The sequence below is a fragment of the Oryctolagus cuniculus genome, chromosome 9 (genome assembly GCF_051225735.1).
Source record: "Oryctolagus cuniculus isolate XC-2025 breed Fujian yellow rabbit chromosome 9, ASM5122573v1, whole genome shotgun sequence".
Lineage (NCBI taxonomy): Eukaryota > Metazoa > Chordata > Mammalia > Lagomorpha > Leporidae > Oryctolagus > Oryctolagus cuniculus.
Genome location: NC_142875.1, coordinates 35,015,532 through 35,036,111, shown reverse-complemented (window position 1 = coordinate 35,036,111; position 20,580 = coordinate 35,015,532). Strand labels below are relative to the sequence as shown.

At 39.5% G+C, this 20,580-nt stretch overlaps 1 long non-coding RNA gene across 1 annotated transcript in view; it reads right to left on the bottom strand.

Moving 5' to 3' along the window:
* LOC103349084 (uncharacterized) overlaps positions 1–20,312 on the bottom strand; it is a 114,850-nt gene extending 94,538 nt beyond the window's left edge. The window contains exon 1 of the long non-coding RNA XR_011378748.2: positions 20,167–20,312. This is a non-coding gene — a long non-coding RNA (uncharacterized LOC103349084). The remainder of the gene's footprint in view (positions 1–20,166) is intronic.
* Positions 20,313–20,580: the final 268 nt, after the last annotated feature.

Below are 20,580 nucleotides of genomic sequence, written 5' to 3'. Positions count from 1 at the left end.
AAAGATATTTCCTTGAGACCTGGAGGTAGATGTCCTTGCTTACATTCATATTTGGAACAAAGGAAGTTGACAGTTATAATACACATTGAAATAAAATTTCTAATTTGAAAAATCTTTTCATTTATTTGCATATTTCTCCTTGATTTCATTTAAGTATTTGATGGTAATAATAAGAGATAATGTATAGAGCCTTAAAATTCTTGTTTCAGAAATTAGAAAGGTAAAACCAACTTAATATGTGTATTGATTATTTGGATTTTTGCTGGTGAAACATCATTGGGTGACCTTACCCCTACAGTATATGGGAACACATGTCTTTAGAAGGGGAAAATGGTAAGACTGTTCTTGATCTTGAGGACTAAGGATGGTGGACAGTCCATAATAATTAAGTAAAGTATGAAAATAATATGTGATTAAATATCACAGATACACAGTTGCCCATAGTTGTATGGAGACAATTTCTTTAGACTTAGTCATTTTTTAATATTGTATAGGAATGAAATGGCCTTCTTGTGATTTGATTGTTATTTTTAGTTCTTATTTATACTCCTGTGGAACTGTGCTCTTTCTACTTTTTAATTGTTGAATATTATGGTCAGTGGTGCATGAAACCTGTGATTATGGAATGGAATGAAATTTTATGTTTTTACAAAAATTGAAAAGGGAAAAATGAAGAAGGAGGGAAGTTGAGCGAGAGGAGAAGGGAAGTATGGTTATCTTCTTGGAATTGTACCATGAAATACATGAAATTTGTTCTCTTGATATTAATTAAAACATTTTTAAAAGCAGTCATTGAGAAAATTTCAAAGAATTAGAGACTAAGTGTGATTCTTGTTTAAATGTTTATTTACTTTCATCTACTTGAAGGTTATAGTAGGAGTGAGAGGGAGAGAGAATATGAATGAATGAATGAATGAGTGAATGAGTGAATAAAGGAATGAGAGAGACAGGGAGGCAAAGAATAATCTTCCAGCTGTTGATTCATTCCCCTAAATGCCTGCAACAGCTGAGGCTGGGCCAGGTCTAAGCCGGGAGCACAGCACTACATCCCTTTCTCTGACATGGGTGGCAGGGGCCCAGGCATTTGAGTCATCATCCACTCCTCCTATGCTGTGTTAGTGGGAAGCTGGATTAGAAACAAAATAGCTGGGACTTGAACTGGCACACTGATATCAGATGTGGTTGTTCCAAGCAGCAGCAGAACCCACAGTGCTGCCACATCTGCCCCTAAGCATCATTCTTGAGTGGCTGCCAGATAATGCTATTTTAAGGAAAACTCTTTTTCTTTAAACATATGTAATCATTAGTCCTTTGATGGAGTTAATCCATGTGACTTTAGTATCATCCTTCAGTACAAAATATGAATAGATTAGTGACAAGGCCCTCACAAGGCATCTCTCCTTTTGTTCGCGCACTCTGAATTGACTTAGATGGTAGATATAGGAAGAATCTTGTCAGCTGCTTAGTGTAGAGTGGCTATTTTCTGAACTCCGAAAATGAAAACTTTCCTTTCTGTGTATTTGGTCAGAGTTGAGTTGAGGTCATATTAAATATGATTATAATAACTGGAGCCAGGGTAGGAATGAAGACATTTGAGAATCAGTCCTGTCATTTCATGAGATCTGCATCCACATACCATGTTTAGCTAAACCATCCCTTTTTCCTCCAGGAAGCATGGTTGGTAAGTTTTGGTAGACAATGAAATTCAATAGTAGTAATTCCAATCTGCTGGTTGATGGCTGTTCATACTTAAAATTGAATCTGTATGACACTAAAATGACTTACTTGGTTGGATTTGTTACTCTGGTCACATGAAGTCTTTGTAGTCAAACTCATGTTGAAAATTAGCCAATAATAAGTGATGAAAATATCTTGAAAGAAAATGTAGTTACACCTTTTCATTTTACATATGAAAACTATCGTGATGAGCTGAAGAGATAATGGAATCCTATCTGTGAGTGGCTGTGAGTCTTGCTGATGCCAGGTAGTGACATACAGAGGCAGGCAATCATGGAACAGTATAACTAGGTCTTAGCTTGTTTAGGTTCTTAACAATCCGAGTGACATGAGCCCATTAACATGAAATGCTATTTCTGTGAGAGATGGGCTAAGTCTTTTGAAGTTTGTATCAAATATTCTCAAAGTTTTATCCTTGCAAAAAAAATTTTTTTGCTTGCTGTCATTTCCAAGCAAGAAACAATTTTTAAATTTGAATATAGCCTCAGATTATTATTGGGTTGATTGTTTTTTATTTTAGAAGCTTATTTATTCAGAAACTAACGCTGGGAGTGTATTCATGTATCTCAGGTGAGGAGGGCACCTGAGGTAGTACAATATTTCCACATGTATGAAGTGTTTTGTTCCAAAATTTCTGGATTACTTGTTTTTATTTACCAGATCATTGTTCAATTCCTACTTGTTTTTACATGGCTTACTCTCAGTGTGGCAGAACTGGAGTGATCTAAAATTTGGTCACTGATTTATTGTGGCCAGTCTCTAAGGTCAGTGAATGTAGGCAGACGGGTGTGTTAGGAGCGATATTACACAAAGGGAACCTCATGTTTTGTGGTAGCTGATTCCCATGCACTCTGATCCTAGTACACTAGCTTCTTGTTATATAGAGCCACGTTTAGACATCGGCGTTCCCTTGAAAGTGATTATGTAGTCATAGATTCTTTGTTAGCTCAAAACTGTGTGAGCATGGTATCAAAAGCTGAGTGCACAATGCTGCCCACTGTTAAAGGAAACTGGCACACTAGAAGGCACAGATATCAAGTTAGACATATTTGTGAAGTGTAGTAAGGCATTAGTGCAAGAGTTTTGTAGAAATGTTTTTGCTCTTTTAAAAGAATCTGGACAACTCATCTGCTTCAACAGCCATTGGTTTTAGGTATACCTATGTTTATCCAGCTCTTCACTCTGCTTGCTCCAGATCCTCTCAGCTTGTGTGTACACAAGGAAATTTATGGATCTATACTTATGTGTTTCCACATCATTGGCAATTAGATTGGAGTTGGAGTTTCACAGATTTTTAAAATCTCTCCATTTACTTTTTCTTTAAACAAAATCAGGATAACAATAGTCACCATGTCTTTATTTTAATGATGTCCACAAATGTATGTAAAGTTTCTTCTGTTTAATAAGCACTCAGGAAATGAACTAGGAAATATGTACTTCTAGGGACAGAACTCTGATTTCCCTTTGTTTCCCTGTAGGGTGAGTATTCAAGAAAAGTGGCCAAATAACAGACTACTCAGATGCAAACACAAGAGCACATGCTGGAACTGGCTTATAAAGTGCAAGCCAGCTGGCTGCCCTGGAAAAAGTCTCAGAAAAAAACCTTGTTCATCTGATTTGTAAATAGGAAATTGAATCTCCAGGCTTTACAGGCTCATTTTTATCTTTTTTGGTTTATTTGAACTATTCTTTGCTGCATAACTGTGACAACACTGCAGGGTTCATGAGTAAAGCCAGGGGTAACCTTTTTCAAAGCAGTGTTGGAACCATCTCTATGAAAGAGCCCATAGATGAGTGCATGCAGGAAATACTCAGTGTGCATGCTGTGGCCTCTGACTAGTACAGTTGATGAGCAACAATTGACCAGGTGTGTGTGTGTGTGTGTGTGTGTGTGATTAGCATTTATATCCTCATTCCTTTAAATTCTTCCCAGTATCATGGGGCTGGAAACCTGAGAACATCATTTCTCCTACTCTGCTTTTGGAGTTTTGGGTGTAAATAATATTCTGTCCATGAAATGCACTCATGTCATATTCCAAAGGCAGGGCAGAGGCTCTGTATATTAAAACAATAATGGGGCAAGCATTTGGCCTAGCATTTAAGATGCCGATTAGACTGCTTTCATCCCACATCTGAATGAATGGGTTAGACTCTTGGCTCTGGCTCATGATGCTGGTTCCTGTTAGTGAAGACTCTGGGAGGCAGTGGTGATGACTCACGTAATTGGGTTTCTGCTACCACCTGTGTGGGAGATCCAAATTAAGTGCCTGGCTGCTGGCTCCCTCCTCCAACCCCATTCCCTTACCCAGCTGTTATGGGCATTTGGGAGAATGAACTAGCAGATGGTGGATCTCTCTGTTGGTTTCTCAAATAAATAAATATTAAAAAATAATTCCTTCAAAAGACAAATAAGACTTTTACTAATTTATTCATTTTGTAAATTTGGAATTGCTCCTCCACCCTATACAAAGAAATACCTTTGTTCAGCATTTGCTACAATGATTGAATTCTTTATTAGACAGTCAAAGTGGATGAATTATCTTTACTTCTTCCCTTTTGTCTCATTTTTTATGTGACATTGTTCAAGAGACTGAACACAGTATTTTGAAACAGATGACAAGGGTGTCACCTTTGAGTAGTTTGAGTGGCACAAATTTAATAGCAGCAGGAGGATGTTTTATTACAATTTCTTTACAGTAGGAAACCCAGAAGTTATTCCTTCATGATGAAATCTCATTTTGAGGCAACATTTAAGACAGTGATTAGAAGGAAGGTGAGTGTGAGGAAGGTAGTTTAACTTTTGGCTGATGAAACAGCAGTAGACTTGCAAAAAGGTAATTGTATTACTGAACAGCATGATGGTTCTCCCACACGAACAGTTAACTGCCAAGAAGCATTCAATCAGACAAGCTGTCAACAAGACCTGGCCTTTGATAAACACATTCACTTTAATAGCAGTTCCTGAGATGAAAGGTTTGGATTTGCAGTGCCCAATCTCTGTAGCCTGAAAACATGAAGTAACTTCCTTGTAAGCTCCCTTGAAAATCATTACATTATTTTAGAATTTTCCTTTGGGTGAGACAAAGGATGTTAGTAACCGATTCATCTCCCTCTCCATTCCTAAACATTATTTAAAGGGCTGGCTACCTGATGTAATGGGAAAATACTGCTTGTCCAGCTTTTGCAAAATGAAGGATTGCCTCAAATGGCTTTGCACGTGTCTTCCATATCATATATTTTATAGTACAATTTTTGGAGTCCAACTTTCAAAACTTCATTACAAAGCACCGTATTAAGTTGACATTTTCTACATACCTCGATTCATCCTAGAATCCACCTGCTATCTTGACTCCAGTGATTTTTAAAGAATACGGGACCACAGAATTAATGTCAACTTAATTCCCTGGAAAATTAGGAGACAAAGATTGATTCTCTGTTCCTTTACTAACTTGGTGAATTTGGCAAATTGTTGTTACCTTTCAGTAGCACAAACCTGGTAGCAACAGGGTTGCCCAGCTTCTCGAGCCATCACCTGCTGCCTCCCATGATGTGCATTAGCAGAAAGATGATGTACTCTCAATATTACATGAATTTTTTTTTTTTTTGACAGGCAGAGTGGACAGTGAGAGAGAGACAGAGAGAAAGGTCTTCCTTTGCCGTTGGTTCACCCTCCAATGGCCGCTGCGGCCGGCACACTGCGCTGATCCGATGGCAGGAGCCAGGTGCTTCTCCTGGTCTCCCATGGAGTGCAGGGCCCAAGCACTTGGGCCATCCTCCACTGCACTCCCTGGCCACAGCAGAGAGCTGGCCTGGAAGAGGGGCAACAGGGACAGAATCCAGTGCCCTGACCGGGACTAGAACCCAGAGTGCCGGCGCTGGAAGGCGGAGGATTAGCCTAGTGAGCCGCGGCGCCGGCCAATATTACATGAATTTTAAAATTAAATTGAAGTTGCTGGTATTGTGGCACAGTGGGTTAAGCCTCCACCTGTGATGCCAGCATCCCACATGACTTCTAGTCCTAACTGTTCCGCTTCCAATCCAGTTTTCTACTAATGCACACTGGAAGGCATCAGAATACGGCTTAAGTCATTGGGTCCCCACCACATATGTGGGAGACCTGTGTAGAGTTCCAGGCTCCTGGGTTCATTCTGGCTTAGTCCTAAATGTTCCTGCCATTTTGGGGAGTAAACCAGTGGATGGAATATCTCTTTCTCTCAGTCTCTCTCCTTGTAAATCTATCCTTGAAATAAATACATAAACCTTTTAAAATTAAATTTGGTAATTTGGAGGGAAGGTGGCTAAGAGAACAAATATGCTTTTCCAGCAATGAAATATTTGATGTAAGACAAGGAAATGATAATATTTACTGAACAATGTGAAGTTTCTTCCCTGACTTTTTTAATGCAAAGGGTATCAGTCTTATTTTGTGGAGAAATTTTCCTAGCCAGATACTTTACAATAAATATTTTTATTTTTTAAAAAATTCTATTTGTTTATTTGAGAAGTGAAGAGACAAAGAGAAAGGTAGACAGGAAAGAATTTTCCTTTCCATTGATTCATCCCCCAAATGCCTTTAGTGGCTGGGCCTGGGACATGCTGAAGCCAGGAGGCAGAAACTCAAACTGGGTCTCGCACATGGGTGGCCAGGACCCATCAACTTGAACCATTACTTGCTACTCCCATGGTGTGCATGAGGTGGAAGCTTGGAGAAGTGGAGCTGGGACTCCAACTCTGGTGTAGTGATGTGGAATATGGATGTCTTAACCAATGTCGGAACAGGCCAAATGCCTACCCTAGCAATGTTTCTGAAGAGTTGAAGCAGGATAATCTACAAAAGGCAAGTTGCAGAAGCAACCTGTGCCCATCAGCAGATGAATGTCTAAACAAAATGTGGTATACCAGATACTAGAATATCATTTAGACTTCAAGGGTAGAAAGCTTACATATATTACAACGTGGGTGAAACTTGAAGACATTATGAAAGTGAAATAAGCTGACAAAGGACAAATATTTTGTGATTCCACTTATATGAGATACCTAGAACAGTCGAATTCACAGGGACAGAAACTAGAATGGTGGTTGCCAGAGGCTGGGGAGTTAGCATTTAATGTGTGCAGTTTCAGTTTCAGTTGAGAAAGTGCTGGGGATGAGTAGTGATGGTAGTTGCACCCTAATGTCAACATACGGAAAACCACAAAGTTGCACACTTAAAATGGCTTGAATGGCAAATTGTAAGTTACATGAGTGTTATCACATTAAAAAACTAAATTTGAAGTTTAGGATGACTCCAACTGCATCTGTTTATCCTTTTATCCTAATTTAAGAAGGGGAATAAATTCAGTTTCCTTCAAATTCTGTTTCTACTGCTTTAATGTCAAATAAAATGTTACCAATAGCTTTTTGCTTCCGTTAAGTATCTCTTGGTAGACCACTAGCTTTGAGACACATTTGTGTCTTCTGAATTCAGATGAAATAGTTACAGCTAAGAGATGTCTTGGATTTGTAATTTATAATTACAAATAGGGAAAGTAAATTAAGGCACATTATGTTTCTATCTTTGAAAACTGACTTTTGGGAGATTGCATATATGACAATTTACATTAAAGTAAACATACCTTTTCTTTTTTATTTATTTAAGATATTTTTGAGATAACATTTTAAATTAACATTATGATCAAAGGCTTAATGGCTCCATGAAATATAAAGTTCAACAAATAAAAAATAAAAAAGAAGGAAAATAGCAAGGGTTATAAGCAATAATCAAGTGAAAAGGTATTCCATATCACTCATAAATTTTGAAAGTCACAAAATCAAAATTATAGTAGCATATAATTCCTACCAATTTTAAACATTTTTCTAAATTTTTCATATTTCAAAGTTTTGATCAACATGTCATACTAATTTTTATGACACAGTATAATACTTCAACACATGTATATAGCAAACTGATTAAATCAAACAATCAGCATTTCCATTTCATTTAAAAAATTGTTCATTTTATTTATTTGAAAATTATAGAGTCAGAGACAGAAAGACAAAGAGGTCTGTCATCCACTGGTTCACTTCCCCAAGTGTCCACAACACTTAGTCTGAAGCAGCTTGAAGCTGGGAACTGGGAACTCATTTCAGATCTCCCACATGGGTGGCAGGGGTCCAAGTACCTAAACACCACCTGCTGCCTCCCAGGGTGCACTACAGACACCTGGAGTCAGAAGCCCAGGCAGGATTCAAAGCCAGGAACTCTGCAGTGGGATGAAGACATCCCAAGTGGTTTCTTAATCACTATACCAAAATGCCTGCCCCTCTCCATCTTTTATTTATGTCTGAAGCCTAGAAATTCCTCTCTTCTAGTTCTTTGTACAGTATATAATACATTATTATGAACTATATTGTCTCATTTTGCTATGAAAAACTAACACAGTGTTTCTGTATCCATTTTCCAACCATCCTCTGTCTCTCCTTCCCTCACTCTTCCCAACTTCGAGTAATCACTAGTCTAAATTTAGAACAACTTTTTTTTTAACTTCCACATATGAGAGAGAACATGTGGTACTTGTCTCTGTTTTTTTTTTTTCTTAACATAATCATCTCCAACTTCATTCACTTTACTGAAAATATCAGGATTTGATTCATTTTACTGCCAAATAATATTCCATTGTGTATATACATCACATTTTCTTTATCCATTCATCAACTGATGGATACTTGGGTTGATTGAATATCATAGCTATAGCTATTGTGGGTAATGCTGCAATGAACGTGAGAGTGCAGGTATCTCTCTCATATACTGATTGCATTTCCTTTGGCTTAAAAACCCAGACGTGGTAGAACTGACTCATATGGTAGATCTATTTTAAGTTTTTGAGGAGCTTCTAGACTGTTCTTCATGATGGCTGAACTGAATTTTTTTTAACTTTTTTTAAATAAATATAAATTTCCATAGTACAACTTTTGGATTATTGCAGCTTTTCCCCCCATAACCTTCCTCCCACCCGCAACCCTCCCATCTCCCATTCCCTCTCCCATCCCATTCTACATCAAGATTCATTTTCAATTATCTTTATATACGGAAGATCAATTTAGTATATACTAAGTAAAGATTTCAACAGTTTGCACCCACACAGAAACACAAAGTGTAAAGTACTGTTTGAGTACTAGTTATACCATTAATTCACATAGTATAACACATTAAGTACAGAGATCCTACATGGGGAGCAGGTGCACAGTGACTCCTGTTGATGATTTAACAATTGACACTCTTGTTTATGGCGTCAGTAATCACCCGAGGCTCTTGTCATGAGCTGCCAAGGCTATGGAAGCCTCTTGAGTGGCTGAACTGAACTGTAATACCACTAATAGTATATAGGGGTTCCTCCTTCTCCACATCCTTGCCAGTGTTTGTTACTTTTCATTTTGATAATAGCCATTCTAACTGGACTGAGAAGATCCTTTGCCCAATTCTGAATTAGATTTTTGTTGCTGTTGAGAATTTTGAGCTCCTTATGTATTTTGCATATTAATGCTCTGTCAGATGGATAGTTTGCAAATAATTTCTTTCTGTTGATTGTTGCTTTACTTTGTTGCTTCCTTTGCTGCGTAGAAGCTTCTTAGTTTGAAGTAAGTTAATTTGTTTAGTTTTGCTTTCATTGCCTGTGCTTTTGGGATTTTATTCAGAAATTGAACTTATTTAAAAATGTAATAAGTTAAAGTGCAGTAAGAATAGTTATAAAAATATTTTATTATTTGCTAACATGAGCCCCTTTTACTGATATGTTTCTTGTCCCCTTATAAATACTTCATCCAATCTTATTGTTACTTTAGACTAATAATGTCCAAAATGTTGATTATTTTTCTCATTATTTTCTATTATAATAGCTATCAATAGATTTATTATCAAATTTTCAAGCCAATAATACTAAATTAAGAACATTTTTTTTCTTTTTTAAGTGACAATAATCTATGAAGTGTGTAAAACTTCAGGTTCTTGGGGCAACATTGTGGTGCAGTGGGTTAAGATACTGTCTGGGATGGTGGCATCCCATATGAGCATCAATTTCAGTCCCAGCTGCTCCACTTTTGATCCAGCTCCCTACTAATGTGCCTGGGAAAGCAGTGGAAGATAGCCCAAGTACTTGGGCTCCTGTCAGGCCTGTGGGATACCCAAATGGAGTTCCAGGCTGCTGACTTCAGAATGGCCCAACCTAGGCTGTTATGGCCATTTGGAGAATTAACCAGCAGATGGAAGATCTCTCTCTCCCTCTCCCTTTCTCTCTATCATTCTGACTTCAAATACAGAAAATTAATCTTAAAACACACACATACAGAATTTTCAGGTTCTCATCCAAAAACCTGTGTGAGATTTATTTTAGAAGAGTTTTATTCACCTAGGTTGCTGATAAAAATTGGGAAGATAAAAGACCAAGTGTGTGTGTGTGTGTGTGTGTGTGTGTGTGTGTATTTGAAAATCAGAGTTACACAGAGAGAGAAGGAGAGGTGGAGAGAGAGAGAGACAGACAGACAGATAGAGAGAGAGGTTTTCCATTTGCTGGTTCACTCCCCAGTTGGCTGCAGCAGCCATAGCTGTGCCAATCTGAAGCCAGGAGCCAGGAGCTTCTTCCAGGTCTCCTGTGCGGGTACAGGGTCCCAAGGATTTGGGTCATTTTCTACTGCCTTCCCAGGCTATAACAGAGAGTTGGATCAGAAGTGGAGCAGCCGGGATACACACCGGCGCCCATATGGGATGCTGGCACTGCAGGCTACGCCTTTACCTGCTACACCACAGTGCCAGCCCCCCAAGTACATTTCTGATAGACTATAAGGAACTTTGAATTTTTCCCTTGATTGGTCACTTTTTATAATATATATGATATTACTTAAATTTTGGCAGAAATTTTTATAAATGCTTAATATTTTATAGGTAAAATGATTTAGAATAAAATAATTATTGCAAAGAGAAATCAATAACTTCTGATGTTGTACTGAGTTTAAGGATGAAAGCATTTATAATGAAAGTACAAATGCACGTGCAAGTTTCGGGAAAGCTTTAGCAGAAAAATCCTGTAAGTCACGAATAGGGGCAGAGGTGAGGACGGGTGGGACTGTTAAATTCAACTTGGCGTCATATCATACTGACTTTGGACAAGTTTCCTTAACTTTTTTTTTTCTTCCCAAATCTTTTGCCAAAGGAGGAGTTTCCAGTGTTCCTAGGAGGTTGTCTCAGTGAGAACGGATTCCATGGTGGAAGGGTTGTGTACAGGGACTGCATCGAGAGTCAGTTGTTTCCCTGTGACTTGTTTGGATTTCACGGGGCTCAGTCTGAGTTAACGTCAATTGGTCTTTCACATGATGAAAGTAAGCTGTTCGGTAGTCACCTCTCAGGAAAGTGTCCGCCAAGGAGAGGGAGGAGAGAATCACTCCTGAGTCCCTTGTAGGTTCTGACTCCTGACTACAAATTCTCTGCAAACTCAGATACTTTGTTTTCACAGCTTTAGTGGTGGCAATATTGGACATGACCCAATGTGGAGCTGTTTATAGTTTTAACTGGAAATAGTGGCATTTGATTATAGTGCCACCCCAGATCCTGCCAGGAATGTTCCACAACATATGGATTTCCCATCATATTCTTCCACCAGTCAGAATGCTTTACAATTCCCGAACCACGTGGCTCTCAGAGGTTCAGAATTATAGATCTCTCATTCCTGTAGGTCTAGCATTACAACTACTAGATACTGATCCTCTTCCATGATACAAACATTTATTATATGTATATTATGAATCACACAGTGGGCTAAGTGTTGAATATACACCCAGCTGTCTAGTTGGAGAGAGAAATATAGGATGCCACAAGTGCAGCTACATGATTAGAATGTGTTTTAAATGATGTGATAGAATTTAACAGAGTGCAAGAACAAATGGGAGAGGATTTAGTTTAGATTGGCAAATCGGAGAAATATTTGGATGGAGTCCTAAAGAATTATTAGAAATTGACCAGATAAATGAGCTGGAGGAAATATTCCGTGTAGATGAAACAGATGGTGCAAAGGTACAGGAGTAGTAATGGTCCTGGTGCATGACAAGGAGATAAGGAACTGAGACTACCTGAGGCGTTAGGTGTAGGTAGAGGCTAAATTAGGTTGACTGGGTCATGAGAAAGAAGTTTTATTCTGTTTTCTGGAGAGTGCTAAAGTTGACTTAATTTTTAAATTATCATTCTAGAATATAATAATCCCAAGAATGAATTAGAGTTGGGCAAAACAGGAAGGATGATATAGACTTAGGCCACAGACAGTGGAGATGTCAAAGAGGAGATATATTCAAAATATAATTTGAGAAAAGGTTGGAAGGGCTTACTGATGGAATAGGTCATTAAGATTCGTGGGAGAGACTTCCTGTTTTCTGGATAAATGGAAGTATCACTTTGTAAGATGAAGAAGATTGAAAGAGGAACATGTTAATTTGGGCTAGGCTGAGAACAGAGCAAAAATTTGATTTTGAACATGTAAAGTTTATAATATATAGTATAGTCAAATAGCCATGTCAGGTAGACATTTAGCTAGATCAAGAGCTGAGATATGTATTTGGAGGATGTTAATTTGGGATTTTTCATATAGATAGATTTAAATCATAGAAATAGATGATAATATTTAAAGAATGAAAAGAATAGAGAATCAGAGGTTGAGACTTGCGGCATTCCAACATTTGAAAATCAGAGAGGTGTGCTTTAGACCTACTGATGAAGACATCAGTTAAGATGCCTGAATTCCATCTTGGAATGCCTGAGTTTGATTCTGAGCTCTGACTCCTGACTTTAACTTCCTGTTTTCCCTTGATTTTGTTTTTGTTCTTTTAACAAATCTATCCCTGTGGGTGGTGTCTGTGAGGTCAGACACCATGGTTCTTAGGTTGGCTTGAGCTGGGTAACTGCAATCCTGCTTCTTTATGCAAAGTAGACAGGACCCTTCCAGGGCTCCTGCTTAGTGGCTAATGAAGTGAGGGGAGGGCAGGGTGTCACCTCAAAAGCAGGCCCCTCCCATGAGCTTGGCTAGGCCAGGCCCTTCACTGTCATTTACATGGTCCTGTGTAATTGTCAAAGCTACGTGTATAGGGTGAAACTGTTTCTGTGAAACTGTATATTTTGTAAAGATAGTCTTATTTTCCTACTTTGAAAAAAGTAGGAAGCAAGTTGTGGTGGCTCAAATAGTTGGGTCCCTGTCACTCATAGAGAGACCTGATTGTAGTTCCTGTTTCCTGGCTTTGGTCTGGTCCATTCCCAGCCATTTTGGGCATTTGGGAGTTAAAGAATGGAAGCTTTATCTATTTTGCTCTGTCCATCTCTATTTCTCTCAAACAGATAAGTACATAAAGAATGAGAAGAAATGGTCAGCCACTTGAATAGACACTTGAGTGATCCAAGGAGTAGAATACACTACTTATTCTCTATCAGGGTGCTAAGGACATCATGAATCTTAGTCTATCTTTTTTCAAAACCTTTTTTCAGCCACTATCATGGTATAGTGGGTTAACCTGCCACTTGTGACACCAGCATTCCATATGGAATGTCAGTTCAAGTCTGCTTCCAATCAAGCTCCCTGCTATTGTACCTGGGAAGACAGTAGAAGATGGCCCAAGTACTTGGGCATCTACCACTCATGTGGGAGACAAGGATGGATTCCTGGGCTCCTGGTTTTGGCCTGGCCCAGATCTGGCTGTTTCAACCATTTTGGGAGTGACCCAGCAGATGAAAAATCTCTTTCTCTGTGTTCTTCCCTCTGTCTCTGTTACTCTGCCTTTGAAATAAATAAATAAATAAATATTTTAAGAAATTTTACTCACTTTACTTATTTGAGAAAGAGAATGAGTAAGAGAAAGAGAGAGATGAGAAATGAGATACAGACACAGAAAGATCCACTGGTTTATTCCCCCAAATGGCCATAACATCCAGGCTGGGCCAGACTGAAGTCAGGAACTAGGAATTCATTCTGGGTCTCTCACACGGGTGGCAGGGATCCAATTCTTTTTTTTTTTTTTTTAAGATTTATTTTATTTATTTGAAAGACAGAGTTACAGAGAGAGGGTCTTCCATCCACTGGCTTACTCTCCAAATGGCTGCAATGGCCTTAGCTGAGCAGAACCAAAGCCAGGAGCCAAGAGCTTCTTCTAGGTCTCCCACATGGGTGCAGGGGCCCAAGAACTTGCGCCATCTTCTACCACTTCCCCAGACCACGGCAGAGAGCTGGATTGGAAGTGGAGTAGCCAGGACTTGAGCCGGCTCCCTTATGGGATACCAGCACTGCAGATGGGGGCTTTAACCCATTGTGCCACAGCACCGGCCCCAGGACCCAGTTCTTCAACTCTCATCTGCTACCTTTCAGGATGCCCATCAGCTGGAATCAGGAGCAGAACCAGGACTTAATCACTCTAATCTAGGATGCAGGCATCTCAGGTAGTATCTTTACTGTGACACCAGAAGCCCTCCTTACTTTAGTCTGTCTTGAGCCTCACCACACCACTGGGGTCTGTAATTCCTTGTTACATTCAAAATGGCTACAAAGTCCAACAAGCAAGGCTCTAGACTTATTCATGTCTATTAGGAGTATCCTTGAAGTACAAAGAACAGTGCCATTGTTTCTCTACTGCTTCCTTTGGTTACCTTCTATAACTGCCAAATTCTAGTAACTTCTAGTAAGTGTTCTTAGCATGGGCCCACAGAAGCCCTTCTTCCTCTGGTTTCCTCCCTCCCATCCTCTTTACCATCTTTCCATCTGCCTTCTCCCTAAGTCCTGGCTTTATGAAATGGAGTTCCTTTTATTTGTACAGATACATTCTCTTGGCTCCGGATCTCTACTTTCTTGGGTAGCATCTGTATGACCACTAAAAGCCAATATTTATCATATCTCATAGCATAACTTGGATTTGTTCACATTCTTATTAATTTCATTAAGTGACTACTATGTGCTGGGTACTGTACCATGCAGTGGTAAACAAGCAAAGTTCTTGTGCCTGTGGAGCTTGCCCTCTAATGTGTATGTTATGTATGAAGGGGTGCAGCTTATTGCCAAGGAATCAATAAAGATTTTAAAAAGATAATGATGATTATTATATTATCAGATAATTATGGAGTCCATAAGAAAAATAAACCAGAGCAATGTAATGAGAATTATTAAATGTTTATTTTATATTGGGAAATCAATAAAGGTTTCAATATTATGCTAAAAGACCCATCTCCTCTGGGGATGAGATAGAATCAAAAAGAATGTTCCGTGAGGCCAGTGCTGTGGTGTAGTGAGTAAAGCTGCCGCCTACAGTGCTGGCATCCCATATGAGCACCGGTTTGAGTCCCGGCTGCTCCACTTCTGATCCAGCTCTCTGCTATGGCCTGGGAAAGCAGTGGAAGATGGCCCAACTCCTTGGGTCCATGCACCCTCGTGGGAGACCCAGAAGAAGCTCCTGACTCCTGGCTTCAGATCAGCACAGCTCTATCCATTGAAGCCATTTGAGGAGTGAACCAGCAGATGGAAGCCTTGTCTGTCTGTCTGTCTGTCTCTCTCTCTCCCTCTCTCCCTCCCTCCCTCGTCTCTGCCTCTCTGTAACTCTGCCTTTCAAATAAATAAATAAATCTTTTAAAAAGAATGTTTCTTGATTCACTAAATAGGATGAGTCAAAGAGATGAAGGAAGGAGATTTTCCCAGCCCTGTGCCTCTCATTTTATAGGTAAAGAACCAGAGGGCGAAGTCACCAAATCTTCCCAAAGCCCTATGACTCAAAAAGGATGAATGTAGAATTCCAGTCTTGGGCTGGTTATCCCTTGAAAAAAAAAGCATGAGTTCTGGGCCTGTAACAGTCTCTGGGAAGCTTTGCACAGAAATTTACCTGACTTGCAAGTGAGGCTATTAGCAAATAGGATCTCAGAGCTGAATGATATGTACATGTGTGGATTGTGAATCTTTGGAGGATAATGGACAATGTCAATTTCATTACCACACCATCTCATCATTTTGAAATTTCATTTTTTGAGAGAATAATGTCTTAAAATTCTGCCAAAGGCCACTTGGTCTTTCCCTACTCTTCCAGGAAGGAATGTGCCTAAATGTTCCCAGAAAGATGGGTGTTCCCTTCAGAGAAATTGATTGCTCAACCATGCTTGGTAACAGCCAATTCCAGAGAATCACAAAAATTAGGATAAGATTTATTTGTTGTTCATATCTTTCCAAAAATGTAGCATAGAAATCCAAGTTGCTACATGATAGTCTGTGCTTAACTGTGGCTTTACATTGCTACTGTCTAGTTGGTGAGTAGGCACCCTGAAGATTCCAGCAAGACACCTGGGGTGTACTTTGGGGCATAACCATGAAGCATGGCCTGGGGAAGGGTGGGAGTGCTTTCTGGTTGGACTTTTTGCTTGTCTCCAGTTTGGGGGGCTGTATTTCAACTGGTCAATGGAAAACCAGGAATAAACTAGCTATTTTAAAAGAGAGCAAAGAGAATGAAATGCCAACTGGAGAAATAACTATAAGGGAAGCTTAGAGAAGAGGGAGATGATGAACAGAAGACCGCAAACATCGGATGCAAGACTTGGGCTTCTTTTTATTTCCTCCCCACCCCTGTACAGGATGTCAAGGTCCTTTGGGAAGTCTCTGGGGTATCTCTGAAGAAGGCTGTATGCCCTGCTTCCTATCTCTGTTCAATGCATCCTCTGTTCATCTCCAGCCCCCATTCTCCCTGATTCTTCTAACTTGGTTTGTTTACCCCACCTAACCTTTTAATTAATTGTCTTATTGAGCTGAGTTGTTTTCTGGGTCTCTACCCTTCTCATAAGGGCTGTTGACAACTCCCATCTACCAATGATGATCTACACACAGGAGAAGGATGTCAGCCTTCACTGTTTGGACCCACCAGCCACCAGAATCATGAATCAAATAAACCTTTCTGTGAGTTACTCAGTATTTTGTTAAATACAAAACAGACTAAGACAGTGGTTGGGGCTGTTTAACATCTAGCTCCTATTAACATTCATCTCCTTTTGGAGCAAATTTCTACTATGCATAAAAGTAGAGACAGAGTCCAGTTGCATTTGGAAGCCAGTAAGTCAATGCTCTCCTGCCTAAAGTGACGCATCCAGGTTTGGCTTGGTAAATCTCTCTCTCACTCTTTATCAGAAGGGAGGTTTATTCTGTTCAACTGAGCTCCCCTCCTCAAAGGAGACCAGTGCCTTAGTGTTAGCCCCAGTGGGTATAATATTCATCCGCTCTGCCCCAAGGACCACACAAAGCATCTATGCAGTCCTCAGTGTAAGCTCAGATTTCCCAGCGATGTCCCTCACCAGGTAACCTGGAAGCCATGAGCGATGGAGTCTCCCACAGTGACTGCTTAAAGTCCCAGCCACACCATGAGTGTTCTCACACAGCATCATACAGCCTCAGTCCCAGCACACAAGCCTCCCATAGTCACGAGCACCCAGACCCCTGTTAATTTTCTCCAGCAGAGTCAGAAATCTCCACTCATCTGATTGCTGGGTGTGGAAATAAACTGGCACAGCTGTTACATATGTCCAAAATGGTGTCCACTCTATTGACTTGTTACAGGACACTGTTGTAAGGTGATAGGGGAGAAACATGTCTTTCCTTTTTTTTTTTCCTCCTCTAGTTTGGCAGGTACAATATCCCCCACGTAGCTCCAAGCTGGGTTCTCTCTAGGCTCTTCCTGCAGCTTTATTGACAGTGGCTTGGGTTGGTTATACCAGCTTATCTCCTCAGTCCATCAGCATTCACTCCATGCAGAAGTCAAAGGGATATTATGGGCTTCTGGTGAAGTGTACATTAAAAGTAATTAGAATAAACAAACTTCACAAATGCTATAATAAGGAAGAGTTTTGAAAAGAATAGCAGAGACTAGAGAGAATAAGTGGAAACATAGCTACAAACCAGATAAAAGATCAGAGGGGCCAACTTCTTAAGACATCCAACTTTACAAAGCTATTACCATGGGAGCTATATGGACCATTCAAATGGCATTTGAATTGGAAGATGGAAGAGCCAGGAAGGGCTCAGAGTAGAACTACAAGTGGCCTGTACTTTGGCATATTTGGTTTTTGAAAAGCCTACCTATAGGAAATAAACTAAGCTTAATGTCTTGCCATCTAGTACCTTCTTTCTCCCTTTCTTCTGATAAGGAGAACCTCCAATGGGAGAAGATGTTGTGCAGGCCTGAACCAGTGAATGTATCCTTTTGAAGAAAATCAGTTAACATAGCCTAGCAGCATTCAAGAATCCCAAGGTTGACTATCATAGGCCAGAAAGCCAAACAGCTGGAAGACTTGGTGGCAATGGCCTGTATCAATACAAACACCTGGGAACAAGTGGAGAACCATATGCAGAAGTTCTAGATCTTGCCACTGGGTAGCAGATTGAATTGCATTAGAAGCACTGTGCCCAGGAAAGCACATTGGGAGAACCCAATCCCTTGCTTGACTTCTACATCACAATTTCATTCATTCATCCAACATTTACTGAATTACAGATGGACAAGATCATTGTGAGAAATTGAGGAATGTGTAAGAAATAGCCATGCTTTTAGGAGTATAAAATAATTATAATAGAAAATGGTCAGAGCCATTTGAAAGGTAGAACTAAGAACTATGAAGGTGTATACCTGTCTTCTGGTAACACCAGGGATGCACCATAGAGGAATCACTAGAATCTATTCCACTATACTTTTAAAAAAATTTATTTGAGAAGTAGAGAGAGAGAGTGTGCATGCGAGAGCTAGCATGAGCCCATGCTCCCATCTGCTGTTTCACATCCTAAATATATGATTTGGGAACTCAATCTAGGTCTTTCATGTGAGTGACAAGGATCTAATTACTTGATCTGTCACCTACTGCCTCCCATAGTTTGCATTACCAGGTATTTGCAATTGAGAGTGAAGCCAGAACTTGAACCCAAGCACTCTGATATGGGATACGGGCATATCATGCAACATCTTAACCACTATGTCAAAAGCCCACCTCCTGCTGTATATTTTAATTGGATCTCAAACTGACAGGCACCCTGGGATCTGAGAATTCTACCTATTATATGGTGACATTATTTTATAACTTGTCCTAAATATTGTAGGTTATGTTCTTTGCCTGCAGGAGAATCAGGCATACAAAATCACTTTGATGCTCAGAAACTTTGTAGCTCATGAAGGCCTCTTTAAGAATTTTAGAGATTGCTAATTTGGATTCCCCTGTCTCCTGCAATATCTAAAATCAAGTGAGGAATCTTCAAAGAGTTCATGGAAAGTACTTACTATGAAAAAATTATGCGTGGATTTAAATATCGTTTACACCAAAGTATTCTAATTCCATTTTCCATGAACTTTTTGAGATTTCTGTGTATTTTAAGCTTGCTGGATTCTATTGCTTCCAAAATTCTTTTATGGAAGGGAAAAGAAAATTAATCCAAGGTAACATGTGTTCTTAGAGAAGAGTTTAGACTAAAATGTGGTCAGAAAACTCATTATAGGATGCCTTACTTTAGACCATATGGTTAATTTTTCTATGTACTCATGTGAAGAGTGTATTTATTTACTAAACTCTATGTGAGAGTGATATCGGAAAAGACCGTGGTCTTCCAGTTCACAAATCTGATCAATTTTAACCTGTATGCCTGCCTACTTCAAGAGTGTGTTCTGTAAATTAATTGTAGCTATGTTTTCAATGTATAGATGTAAGTATCAAACTTATTTGCATTGATTGTTGGCAAGTTAGGATTATTTGTCTGTCTCTGATGGATCAAGGACACGGTTATTTCTCTTTTCATTAAAGCTCAAAGTATCTAAGAGTCTTTTCCTTCAGGGAGCCAAAGTGCCATCCCCAGAATACACAACATCTCAGAGCTCTGCTTCAGGAAATCAGGATGTGTTGGCCTTGACTTCTGCCTATTCATTGCATGCATGCCTAGAATCCCAATGATTCTTTAATTGCTTTTATCATTTGCAAACTCTATCTGTAATCATATTTCCATGATCAATTCATGAAATCAGTAGCTGATTAAAAGATAGTTCTTGGTGCACTATCATGGGATACAGAGTTTTCTAGTTAAACTGGCTTAAGTGCAAATTTGGGGTTGGAAATAATGAAAATATTATATGCTGAGACCCTTAAAATGCTTTTTAGCTTTAATATGTAAGGTTCTGCATAGGGCTTAGAATTAACTCTTCGTCATGTTCCTCCTACCCTCAACACAATCCTGTGTTGTTGTTTTTAATCAGAGCCCAGTGTTTCAGTGTCTGTCACCGTCTTATCTGCATTTTCACAAGCATTTTAGCAGTCATGTGAGTCATTTCTTCCTCACCTCCCACAAGTAGCGTGGGTTAAATGGAGTTGTGGGATTGAAAAAAAAAAAAAAAGAGTAAGAACACTTCACAATCTGAAAAGACAGCACTTAGATGAAAAACACACATGCGCAGACAGGCAGCAGCCTCCCAACGCCTCAGCCTCAGAAATTTCCGTGAAGTCCCAGGCCAGTGATTTGTGTTTTGTTGTGTTGTGGTTGCCCAGCCTCCTCGGTCTTTCTCGCTGTTTCGTAGGCGGGGTTAAATCACCGAGTGGATTGGGGGACTGACCTCATTACATCATAAGTGCTGAATCACTGTCCTACACGGGACCCAAGCGTGTGCCCGTGAAAACCCTCTCAGGCTTGTGGAACATTTTTTCTGCTGTTTCCTATTAATGTTACATTCATGTGATCAAGAAGGTATTTCCTTCTCCTCTCTCCCCTGCCCTCTTCTTTTATTTTCTAAGCAATCAAATGTTTTTAAAATCCTGCAAAACGGCTTTCATTTTAAGGTTCTGATTGAAGG